This window comes from Sitophilus oryzae, unplaced genomic scaffold (genome assembly GCF_002938485.1).
Source record: "Sitophilus oryzae breed Bouriz unplaced genomic scaffold, Soryzae_2.0 scaffold_1621_pilon_pilon, whole genome shotgun sequence".
NCBI lineage: Eukaryota > Metazoa > Arthropoda > Insecta > Coleoptera > Curculionidae > Sitophilus > Sitophilus oryzae.
In genome coordinates this window covers 783,390-796,294 of record NW_022146305.1, presented here as the reverse complement: position 1 = coordinate 796,294, position 12,905 = coordinate 783,390, and the positions used below count along the sequence as shown (strand labels likewise).

The 12,905-nt window shown below is 28.5% G+C and overlaps 1 long non-coding RNA gene across 3 annotated transcripts; it reads right to left on the bottom strand.

Annotated features, from left to right (window-relative positions):
- Positions 1–272: 272 nt before the first annotated feature.
- On the bottom strand, positions 273–12,417 carry LOC115880390. 3 transcript variants are annotated; one of them, XR_004049853.1, is made up of 9 exons: positions 12,302–12,417; positions 11,929–12,075; positions 11,443–11,604; positions 10,473–10,633; positions 10,036–10,171; positions 9,399–9,532; positions 1,032–1,744; positions 541–815; positions 273–450 (listed from the first exon to the last, which is right to left on the bottom strand). It is a non-coding gene; the product is annotated as an uncharacterized LOC115880390 (long non-coding RNA). The 3 variants fall into 3 exon arrangements; XR_004049854.1 differs by lacking the exon at positions 12,302–12,417 and adding an exon at positions 12,157–12,199; XR_004049855.1 differs by lacking the exons at positions 11,443–11,604; positions 11,929–12,075; positions 12,302–12,417 and adding an exon at positions 10,961–11,021.
- Between the last annotated feature and the right edge of the window lie 488 nt (positions 12,418–12,905).

Genomic DNA, 12,905 nt, shown 5'->3' with positions numbered 1-12,905 from the left:
AAGATTTCTGCAGGAACAAACTGATTTTAATTTTAGTAACAAAAATAAATTACTAATACTTTAATTCTCATTATTATGTAAAATTACATTATTTACGTTTAATTAAAAATCACCATTAAAAAAATTAAACAATATTATCAATTTTAAAATAAGACCTCAGTTATTTCCAAATATAATAGAAAAACAATATGCTACCTAATTGTGTCTCTTTAGAGTTATTTTTTATTACCCATTTATTATTGCTAAAAAACTTTAAAAAACTATTAAAGCTTTGTAAAACTATTAAAGCCTTATATAGAGCAAGAAAAAAAGTAAAAATGAATGTACAAATTGCAAATTAAGAAATGAGTACTTAATGCGACATTCTGTAAATGTAGGGAACCTAAAGTTACTGCTTTGGAACCACGACGCGAACCGACTTTTGAAGTTCTCCAAGCCATACTGTATCACCTGTAAGAGAAAAAAAAAATATTAGAATATTTCTAACAAAAACAAGTTATAGCCGACAAAAAAAAACAATGTAAAAATATAAAAACCCACCATCGCATCTTGCTTAAGTTCATTTTCAGTCCCACCATAATAATTATACGGCGAAAAAAACAGTGGCGTCTCACTGCTATGGGGCACATCGAATGCCCCCAACTCCATGGATTTCGGTCGATCCTGTAGAGTTGACAATAAACACGTTTTCCAGGTATTCGACGATGCCTGGAACAATCCGAAATTTTTTGGGACTGATCATATGCAGCATGTAGATAGAATTTCTGACTTCTTCAATCTTGTTTTTTAAAATCGCGCTGCGAACCCGAGTTGTCCTAATAAAATAAAAAATAAATTAGTTATATAAGTAACTACAAGTTAAGTTGCTCTAATTACTATACAAGTTATTCTACTTTAAATTGAAGCTCATGTATGTTGTAACAAAAAAACTAAAATATACAACACTTGTATACAAAGAAAGGAAAAAGTTATTTGGTAGAGAGTACAGTAAAAGTTTACAATTTAATGTAATATAAAAAAAATAAACTTACTTTTAACAGGTTTGAGTTAGGCCTGGTTATGCTTGCCTCCTCCCGACATTTTCTGCCTTCAAAATTCGACGCGGGGCAGACCAAGAGAAAAAACAAAAAAATGTTTCCACGATCCGCCTGCGAGTGTGTGCTGGTTGCCTTCCTTATGCAGATTCGACCCATTGGTCGACGATTAAGCCTCACCAGTCAGTTCCCATCCCAATTAAGCTGCCTCGTCTGGGGTCACCCTCGTCACCCGTCGGACGGACATCCACCGGGACCCCCTACAGGCGGACCCCCCTCATCATCTTCAATGTGTCCGATACCCGCCCCCTGCCTCTTCGAGGGTCACGGAATACGTGCACGAAGAAATCTCGGAGCTTGGGTGCCAGGTTGTATCCGGCCGAAGCCTCTAGCATTAGAACACCTAGCTCGTAAATCAGAGGGTGGTGACTCCCTTGGGTACCTCTGCATGCTACACAGGTCATCGATGCCCGAACATCGGGGTTAGGGGGTGACCCAAGAAGTCTCCTCTCTTGGGGAAGGCCGCGCCGCGCTCTGGAGTCATCTTAAGCCGGGGATCCACACCGACAAAAACACTGTTAACCAACCGCATCAGCTAATGAAATTCACTAATGTTGAATTAGGAAATTTTATTAACCAACACAGAGAGCTAGCAATGCTCGTGTGAGTGGGGAAGGAGTGTGTGGTGTTGTAGTATTAATATAACGCGCCTAAAAAACGAAAAAATATTGGAATACCTATAAAAATATTATCGAACATCTATAAAAATATTACGACAATATATAAATAGGTATATTTATTTTAAATGAAAAAGATGCTCCTCAGCAATATTTTATAAGATTTTTCGTTCATTATTATACCAAAAATGTCAAAAATATAAAGATGTTATATGACATAGAAAAAAAGAATATAAATTTAATGAATATAGTCAAAATTCAAAGAATTTCCATGATGTAACACATAAAAAAATAAAAATACACAAGGTGTTTTTAGAGTAGTAACATATTATTTAGAGCTAAAAGTTAAACCTACAGTGTTTCAAATAAATAAAAAATATTAAAGTTATATTTTTTTTAACAATGAGATATCCTATATATATTATTACATTTTTAGTTTCTACTATGAGGACACAAAAACATTCGATCAAAAATTACCTCAAAATCATACTGACTGTTTTTGAAATATTTTAATTTTTATAAAAATTCAATAACAATTGATTTATTTCTTCAATGCAAATTTACAACTAATACTGAATTAGCAAAAATCATTTGTCAACATTAATACTATTTTTTAACATGTAATATTACATAACGCGCTTTAAAAGAGAAATATATTTTAAAATAGAAAATGCTGAAACCTAATATATGTAGGATTCTTAAATAAAAAAAAATACGTAATAAAATTCCTAATGAACCTACCTATTTAAAACGTAAATACAAAAAACCTATATACTCATTCAAAATATTATTAAAATGCGCATATTATATTTTTAAAAATAAAGAAAACTCCAAGTATATCCTATAAAAAGAAATTTAAATTAAAAATAGCAATTTAGAAAAAATCAAGACATCGAATTCAACAGGCGGCCATTTTATTTAAACATTCCTTGACAGAAAAAATTAAACAAAAAATCAAAGATACATTACGTAATTTACCAAAAATGAGTACTATTTTACCCTTATGTAACACGCAGTATAGAAAGTACCAAAAATACATAGTTTTACATACTTATTTATTAATCTACGTATATTATTTAAACAATATTCTTAAAAATTAATAACTTAATGGGGAACATTGAGAAGAAGGCAGCCATGATGGATATTGCGAAATCCCAAAATTTTAAACTAAAATATCCCAAAAAATACATAAAATTATGGGTACTCACTTTTTCAGGAGGCTAAGCAGGGCACTAGTAACAGATTACGCATAAATTGTGTACACTAAACGCACTTTTTCGTGAGAAAATTAAGAAATCCATGCAACCGACGAGAGGACGTACGGATCCTTCGATTGCAAACGATAAAAGGAGGACCGGCGTTGCCAGATTGAAGTCATTCGTAAATTTTAAGCTGCTCATAAAATTAATTTATTTATTACTAATAAAATTGTTTATAGGAAAATTCTTCTAAATTAAGCTTAATTTTCTTCTCAAAAGTTATTATTTACTCAATACGTTCCACTGATATCGTTTTTTTACGTAAGGTAAAATATTTATTGTCATAAATAATAAGAAACAAATAAGTAATTATAAACATAAACACACAAAAATCATGAAATAAACATAAAATGAAGCTGTTTAAATATATTTTTAATGCTATAAATACATCGAAACCAAGAATAAAGACTATAATGTTAGTACGTAGTTACAAGAAGAAATAAAAGAAATTTCTACAAAACAACATTACTAGTACTTGTTTTATTAAAAATATATAGAAATGGCCCTTACTATAGTGCCAGTGATCAATTTAAACTAATATAATTTCACAAAAATCATAGAGAAAAAAAGATTTTCGGCATTTTTTAACAATCCGACAACATCGAACGAGAATAAAATTCAAAATCTCCACGCGACCGAAACTGACCAATCACGATTGAGTATTTTTTGCTCTTGGATGCCTCGATTTTAGCTTTTTTTTAATAAACATGGATGGTTTTTATTAAAATTTCAGTAGAATATTCTTCTTAAATTATTTAAAAGATTTGTTTTTATTTGTATTTATTCCCTCCAGTATATATATATATATATATATATATATATATATATATATATATATATATATATATATATATATATATATATATATATATATATATATATATATATAAAATATCATACAAAACTTATTTTATATTGAAATTATCTGGTACGAACATAATTAGATAAACTATGAAATCATGCATTTCTTTAATATTTTAATAAATTATTAAGAAACAAGTGTTTTTATTCAATAAATGTCCTTTAGTTTTATAAGAAACTAATTCTATATAGTTAAATAGTAAGAAATATGAGACAAATTATATTAAAAAAATTGTAAAAAAATAACTTCATAAGTCCTTAACTTGACTCAACGTTGACAGCTCTTACCGGATGTATCTGCTCAACTTTTGACGCCACAATTTTCAAATTTGAAATTTAATTAAACTGAAAAATCCTTTATTAAAATTATGGGTTCTCGTGCATAATATGTTTTTGATATATTACATAATGTTCTTTGTCATTCCCATTTTTTTTTAAACTATGCATTTGCAAATGTCTTGTTCTCGTTGTTTAATTTTAGGAAAGGTAAACACATATAGTTATTATAATTTTCAGATACATTAGCCAGGAAAAGATCTACTAGAATTTATTTTTTTGGTCTTGTTTTTGAAACCTTTTTTTCACATCAATAAAAATTTTGTTTTGATTTTTGAATGTCTGTATTTGTCATGCTATTCTAAAAGACTGGGAATTATGGAGGATTAAAATCACTTTAAAAACTTTTTGTTAGAAAATTTTAAAGTTTTGATGTCCTAAAAGGTACCAGACACTATTTATCCTTTGTGTGGTTATGTATTAACATCATATTAACATTTTTTACCTCTATAAAAATAAATATTAATTTTTTTTATATCAACTTTGTTCATGCAGTGCCTTCTATTAAAAGATCAGCCTACGGGCGAGATTTATGACGTCACGCTAGTTAGATATAACGGATTAATAAATATGTTGTAGAATACATGGAAAACATAATTATTCCTCAGATTTTTGGTTTGTATTTTAAAAATGATATAGTTTAAATGAAATATACATAATATACAGTTAATAACTACAACATATATACCTATTTATAGTAATAAATACTTTGGCAAATAAACTATGAACCATACAAATGCAGCAAATGTTTTACAATGTACAAATAATGTATGGGTACATAAGATAATGGGTAAAATGTAAATATATTTTAAATTTTGGGGTTTGAAAATCGATCTAATTTAACAAAAAACATTTAATATCTACTAATAGTGATGTATTATTATTTGCATTCACAAAATTTATATGTATATTTTGCAAGTATCAATGTTCGAAAAATTATATTTACAAATAATACAATATTATCTAAAAAAAGGCGTCAGCGATGGCTATGAAATGAAGATCGCTGGCATTTTATATGTTAAATTATTCTAAAATTTTTGATTTTCTTGGGATTTTTAGGTTCGGGAAAAACGCTGATTAAGTTTTCATTTGGGTTTTCATTATTTTTATTTGGTTTAAAAAAACGTTTCGGCTAACTATAGCCTTCACAGTGTTGTGTCATATGAGAAAAATAGTGTCGAATATAATCCAAAAATTACATATACAATATAATTCACACCTCATAATGTTTACTGCAATTAATAAACTAATATAAACTTATCAAAAGATGACCACATATTTTTTAAAATTATTATTCTTAACACTAAAATTATCTACATTGACTATGGATACGCAGTAAACATTATGTGCGTGGTGTGAATATTTTATATGCAATTTTTTGGATTATATTCGACACTATTTTTTTTTTCATATGACACAACACTGATGGAGGCTATAATGTTAGCCGAACCGTTTTTTAAACAAATAAAAATAATGAAAACCAAATGAAAAATCAATCAACGTTTTTCCAGAACCTAAATTCAAGAAAATCAAAAAATTTAGAATATTTAGAAACAAGGTTCAAGAATATCAAATTTTCCAATATTGTAAAATTCTAGTTATGTGTACAGTTATTTAGGGAATGTCATCGATGTTCATTTCCAAGCCAACTAGACGCCGATTTTTTTCGATGATACGGTATAATTCTTACGTAAAATGTAAATAACATTAGACCAATTAAAACAAAGAAATATGAATTTCTTAGTACTGTTAGTAACACCTTTATTCTTAAAACTGAATTTTGTATTATGCAAATATACCAATTTTATTGTTATTTTATTCATATTGTATTCAGCCATCACTTAAATATTTGATATTAATTTGGTATTATAAATAATCAACACTATTCATTAAAAATTACTGAACAAATATATGTTATGCTTAACATACATTATATATTATCAAACAAAAACACATTCTTCTTTTAAACTGTATCAGTCTTGTCTTTACAAAAATCTTTTTTTAAAATTTGAACTCAAAATAATAATCTTTTTCATGATCTCTAATACACATATTCTTTATTTTTCCCTAGATCATAATACCTACTTACGTGTTTGAATCTATCGAAGCTGAACCAGCAACACTTGGAGTGGAGATTCCACAATATGAATAAAATAAACATAATTGTCCAGTTTTCATTAATACCATCATGGGAGAATATTATTTTTAAATTTATTAAAGATATTTTCAATAAAATTCTCTTGATTTATAACTCGTACCCACTTTTCTTGCTCTTCCGGACACTTTAGGCTGCCTAGTATAGTAACTATCCTTAGTAACCATCTTTTCCACCAGGAACACAACAAAGATGAGGCATAGCACCAATAACACACTCCACTTAAGCTTTATTGATGAATTGTTAGAGTCTTAAAAAACACACACAAAAATCACGATAAGTAAAAAATGTATGGGCACTTTTAGGTTAAATCACTTGCACAACGTGTAATTTTTAAAATTTCTATTTTTTGTGCGAAACCGAGGTGACCATATATCTGGTAGTAGTTTTTGTCACTTCAACACCAAAATAATTAGTTTTTTGCACTACAATAATAAATAATACCAAAAATCAAAGAGTTAAAACCAAAAATCAACCGACAAAATATGAAACGGAATCTAACCCAATATCTAAGTATGTACAGCTGATGAAGTAAACAAAAGTCCGCCCGTAGGCTGATCTTTTAATAGAAGGCATTGGTTCATGTCCCAAAACGACAGGCATGAATTTTTTGATGAGTGTGAGAGAGACAGAGAGAGAGGGCTAAAAAAGGATAAACTTATGCAACGAGTGCGAGAGTGAAAAAATTAGACAGAGACGGAGAATAAGTTCACAGAAATTCTCATAGATGGCGCCAACGCAGAATTAGTTTAGCTTTTGATACATAGAGGGCACCAGAATATGCGTTAGTTCCGAAAGTAATAAACAGATGTCGCTGCAATATTTTTTGTACCACTATTACAACATAGGTGGCGCTCGAGATATAAAATATAGGAATCTGTTTGTCGGTAAATAAATAAAGTGCGCCATCTATGAACGTAAAATTAAAGCATTAATTTAAACATTTGGTTGAAAAAGCTGCTAAATATTCTTTTTTTAGAGTTAAATAAAGTAAATACCGTACGATCGAATCAAAGGATCGAATAAAAACGGCGTCCAGTAGGCTTGGAAATGACGATCGATGGCATTTCCTATATAAATTTACATATAAAATGACAGCGATCTTCATTTCATAGCCATCGCTGACGCCGTTTTTATTCGATCATACGGTATTTGAATAAATTAATTTTTAATATATGCTACGATTCTTAAAGATTCTGTAAAACGATAACCAACAAGGTAAAAATTATTTTGAGAAATAGAGATATTCATATAAAAAGTTGGTATTTCGCTTTTTTTTTAGTTTTATATTGACTACTGTATATGATTAGTTCCAAAAAAATTACTACAATCACAGATAATATAGTAAAACCATAGTATAAAGAATAATTCTATATTCTGTGCTAAAACACAATGTTATCTGTGCTATAAATCAGGGGGAATCACAATAAAAGTAGTGATTAATTAAAAAAAGCGTCATACTAAGCATAATGGAATGAATAAGAAATATACAGGGTATTTCTTTAAAATTTTCAATAATTTTTTTTAATAAATTGTGAGAAAATACAGTCCTATACAGGGTGAGTGTTAAATAAGTGTAAATATTTTTAGGGGTGGTATATGTCGACCCCAGGAACACGTCTATGAGGCTTTTGGCGCAAAAAGGTTGTTGAAAATCGTGCATTTTCTTTTAAATTTTCCTGTATATTTTAGAAAACTTTTTAGAACTGCACGTCCACCGCAAATTTTCCCACGGTATAATTTCTTAATTTCTGATATACCATACAATGGAAAAAAAACGGCGTCAGCGATGGCTATGAAATAAAAATCGCTGTCATTTCACATGTAAAGTTAAATAGGGAATGTCCTCAGAGTGGAATGTCATTGATGTTCATTTCCAAGCCAACTGGACGCCGTTTTTTTTTCGAACATACGGTATTACTATAGTTACAGCTTTACTCTATAGTTACGACACTAAAATAAGGGATTTAAATACAGAAAAAATCTGTGGGCTCTCAATACTTTTTATAATTTATTATATTAATTTATTAATATTGGCACTTATTTAAGACACATTCTGTACATATATTATTTTAAGTTCTTGTTTTAAACTTGGCGAATATAACTATTTGATAGAAATATATTTATTTGATAGAAAATTACATTCCAAATAAAATTAAGCTTTTAACATTTTCTCTTAAAAAATAGTAATTTAAATTTCAATCTAGAGTGCCATGGCTGTAACGACTAATTTTTAATTAAAGAGCCAGATAAACAAGTCATAGGAGTGAACCACATTTAAAAAACATCCGGTGTAGGTCATATTATATCAATCAAATTGTACATTAAATTATATAAAAAAACATGCATTCATACCGAAATTACTTATCTTAATACTACTAATTACTAATATTATTATCAGAATTTATTACCTCAAAAGAAGAGTTACAAAAAGAAGAGTTAAGAAGAGGATAAAAGAAGAGTTACCTCAGTTTTACCACAGGTCTTACTTTTACATTTTTTAAGCCTGTTAATTTCAAGAATTTTATATTTTTTAATAGGCGCATTCACCATTTCGTCAAGAATAATTTCTGCGTTTTCTGAAAATGCTTTTTATACTTATATACTTATAGCTGTGCTGATAGAATATAGCATGGTATATAGTAATATAGTAAGATATGGTAAGAATATAGTAAACAGAGTGTTGGCATAACTCGTCCGTTAGAGACAAAAGTTGGCCTGGACATAGTGAATGACAACGCCAATTTTTTCTCCAATCAGTATGTTTTTCTATTCAAATTCATAGTTTAGGCAATAATACTTAGTAAATAGCAATTCAGGTGTATTATGCTACACAATATTAGACCAATAGCGAATTATTCCGTATGATCGAAAAAAAAACGGCGTCCAGTTGGCTGGGAAATGACAATCGCTGATATTTCCCATATAATTTTACATATAAAATGACAGCGATCTTCATTTCATAGCCATCGCTGACGCCGTTTTTATTCGATCATACGGTAGTATTGTTTATGCCATGAAAAAACGGTTATTTTTATTTGATTGTTTTTTGCAGTAATATTTACAGAATATTTACCTTTAATTACTTGTTCAACAATGTTTGCACTATATCTTCTGCTGTTTCAATAAACAATTAGCCAATCATTGTCCTTTGACTGTTTCTTATTCCATTAACCATTTCATTAGATAACCCTCAATAATTATGGAGTCCTACAAATAAAGATACTATAATATCTAAATAATAACATAAGAGTTTTTCTTTATTATGGGAAACGGAGGGAAGGATAAATAACATTTAATAATTTTCCTTATATTACTCTTCACCATACTATGAAATAGGTAGTTGCTCTCGTCTGTAAGTTAAGATATTTAACTTAAATAATTCATGTTGTTTTTATGTAATAAAATAGATATATAATACACAGTTGGCTTGGTTTGGATATCTAACTTTTAAAGAAAAAGATTAAATCATAAAAATTTAAAGAGATATTTAATAAATTATACTTTCTGGAAATACTTTTTTTTTAAACCCCTAACTGTTTATGCAACCAACAATACACATTATATTTAAAACAAATTGAATGTATATTTGTATTTAAGTGTGCTTTCAAATACAAATTTACAAGCAATGCAATTATGCAATACTAAATATTTTCCACATTTACACAAAGCAACTGTTTATTTATATTGTAATAAAAGTAAGAAATCTTTACCTGTTTGATAGTCCATCATTCGATTTGCAAATACAAATAATTCCGGGATGATTTCAGTTAATTTTGTGAAGATATTATGTAACATTTTTCCTTTTTCCCTGTGTCCATAGAAAATGACTCAAATTTTATATCTATCCTGTAAAATTAAAAAAATATTAATAAGTATTAAGATCGTCATACTAGACATAAACAAATTTAAAAATAAATATTAAAGAAAAAGGCATTATATATATTTATAATTACAGCATTCGAGCAAATACATAAAGGTAGTAAATTAAGTAAGAAAATATTATAGTAAATCAGTAATTAGCTTGAATAAATGATACTGCCAAGATACTAGAATTGATTTTAATTAACAACTTCACTACGACTGAAATAAATGATGCTTTTACTGAAAACAAATTGCTTCAACTATGGTTTTACATTCTTTTACTTACGTTAAACGGAAGCAATGATTGACTGATCCCAACAAAGTTCTATTAAACTACCACAGACTTCCTACGTAACTTCATTCGTCCTTGAAAGATACGGTTGCTTTCTTCTACGAAAATTGCATTCTATTATAGCCCAGAATCCTTTGTAAGTATTAGAATGATCCCTATAAAACAATAAAAGATATAGATATGCTGTAATAAATGTGTATTAAACCAACCAAATGACCGGCATACTAGACATAAACAAATTTAAAAATAAATATTAAAGAAAAAAGCATTATATATATTTATAATTACAGCATTCGAGCAAATACATAAAGGTAGTCAATTAAGTAAGAAAATATTATAATAAATCAGTAATTAGCTTGAATAAATGATACTGCCAAGATACTAGAATTGATTTTAATTAACAACTTCACTACGACTGAAATAAATAATGCTTTTACTCAAAATAAATTGCTTCAACTATGGTTTTACATTCTTTTACTTACCTTAAACGGAATCAATGATTAAATAATAAAGTTCTATTAAACTACAACAGTCTTCCTATGTAACTTCATTCGTCCTTAAAGATACGGTTTGCTTTCTTCTCTGAAAATTGCATTCTATTATAGCCCAGAATCCTTTGTAAGTATTAGAATGATCCCTATAAAACAATAAAAGATATAGATATGCTGTAATAAATGTGTATTAAACCAACCAAATGACCGGCATACTAGACATAAACAAATTTAAAAATAAATATTAAAGAAAAAAGCATTATATATATTTATAATTACAGCATTCGAGCAAATACATAAAGGTAGTCAATTAAGTAAGAAAATATTATAATAAATCAGTAATTAGCTTGAATAAATGATACTGCCAAGATACTAGAATTGATTTTAATTAACAACTTCACTACGACTGAAATAAATGATGCTTTTACTGAAAACAAATTGCTTCAACTATGGTTTTACATTCTTTTACTTACGTTAAACGGAAGCAATGATTGACTGATCCCAACAAAGTTCTATTAAACTACCACAGACTTCCTCACGTAACTTCATTCGTCCTTGAAAGATACGGTTGCTTTCTTCTACGAAAATTGCATTCTATTATAGCCCAGAATCCTTTGTAAGTATTAGAATGGTCCCTATAAAACAATAAAAAGATATAGATATGCTGTAATAAATGTGTAATAAACCAACCAAATGACCGGCATACTAGACATAAACAAATTTAAAAATAAATATTAAAGAAAAAAAGCATTATATATTTATAATTACAGCATTCGAGCAAATACATAAAGGTAGTCAATTAAGTAAGAAAATATAATAAATCAGTAATTAGCTTGAATAAATGATACTGCCAAGATACTAGAATTGATTTTAATTGACAACTTCACTACGACTGAAATAAATAATGCTTTTACTCAAAATAAATTGCTTCAACTATGGTTTTACATTCTTTTACTTACCTTAAACGGAATCAATGATTAAATAATAAAGTTCTATTAAACTACAACAGTCTTCCTATGTAACTTCATTCGTCCTTAAAAGATACTGTTCTACGAAAATTGCATTTTATTATAGCCCAGAATCCTTTGTAAGTATTAGAATGATCCCTATAAAACAATAAAAGATATAGATATGCTGTAATAAATGTGTATTAAACCTTTAAATGACTTTATATTAAACTTATGTACCTCTACAGTTCAAATCTTTTATAAGACATAATTACGACATTGCACTGAATAGTATTATGTTTTATATTTTATAGTGTGTACTACGTGAGCGTTGAATCTTGAGTCAACTTTATGAAAAAAAAATGAGGAGAAAGTGAACTCTTACATGAAATAAACATTCAAATTCAAAGGAATGATTTTTTTCTTATTATTGTGTAAATATCCATTTTCCACCAACTGCGATATTCTCAAGTACTGTAGATGTGCTTGTGTATTACATAACTATATATTTATCCTTTGTCTGCGATATTTACCTCTGTAAAAATAAATGTTAATTTTTTTATATCAACTTTGTTTATGTCCCAAAACGACCGGCAAGAATTTTTTAATGAGTGTGAGAGAGACAGAGTAAGCGCTAAAAAAGGATAAACTTATGCAACGAGTGCGAGAGAAAAAAACTTAGACAGAGACAGATAATAAGTTCTCAGAAATTCCCATAGATGGCGCCAACGCAGAATTAGTTTAGCTTTTGATATATAGAGGGCACTAGATTATGCGTTAGTTCAGAAAGTAGTAAACAGATGTTGCTGCAATATTTTTTTAGTATCACTATTGCAACATAGGTGGCGCTGGAGATATAAAATATAGGAATCTGTTTGCCGGTAAATATTTAAGGTGCGCCATCTATGAACGTAAAATTAAAGCATTAATTTAAAAGTTTGGACGAAAAAGCTGCTAAATATTCTTATTTTAGAGTTAAATAAAGCCTT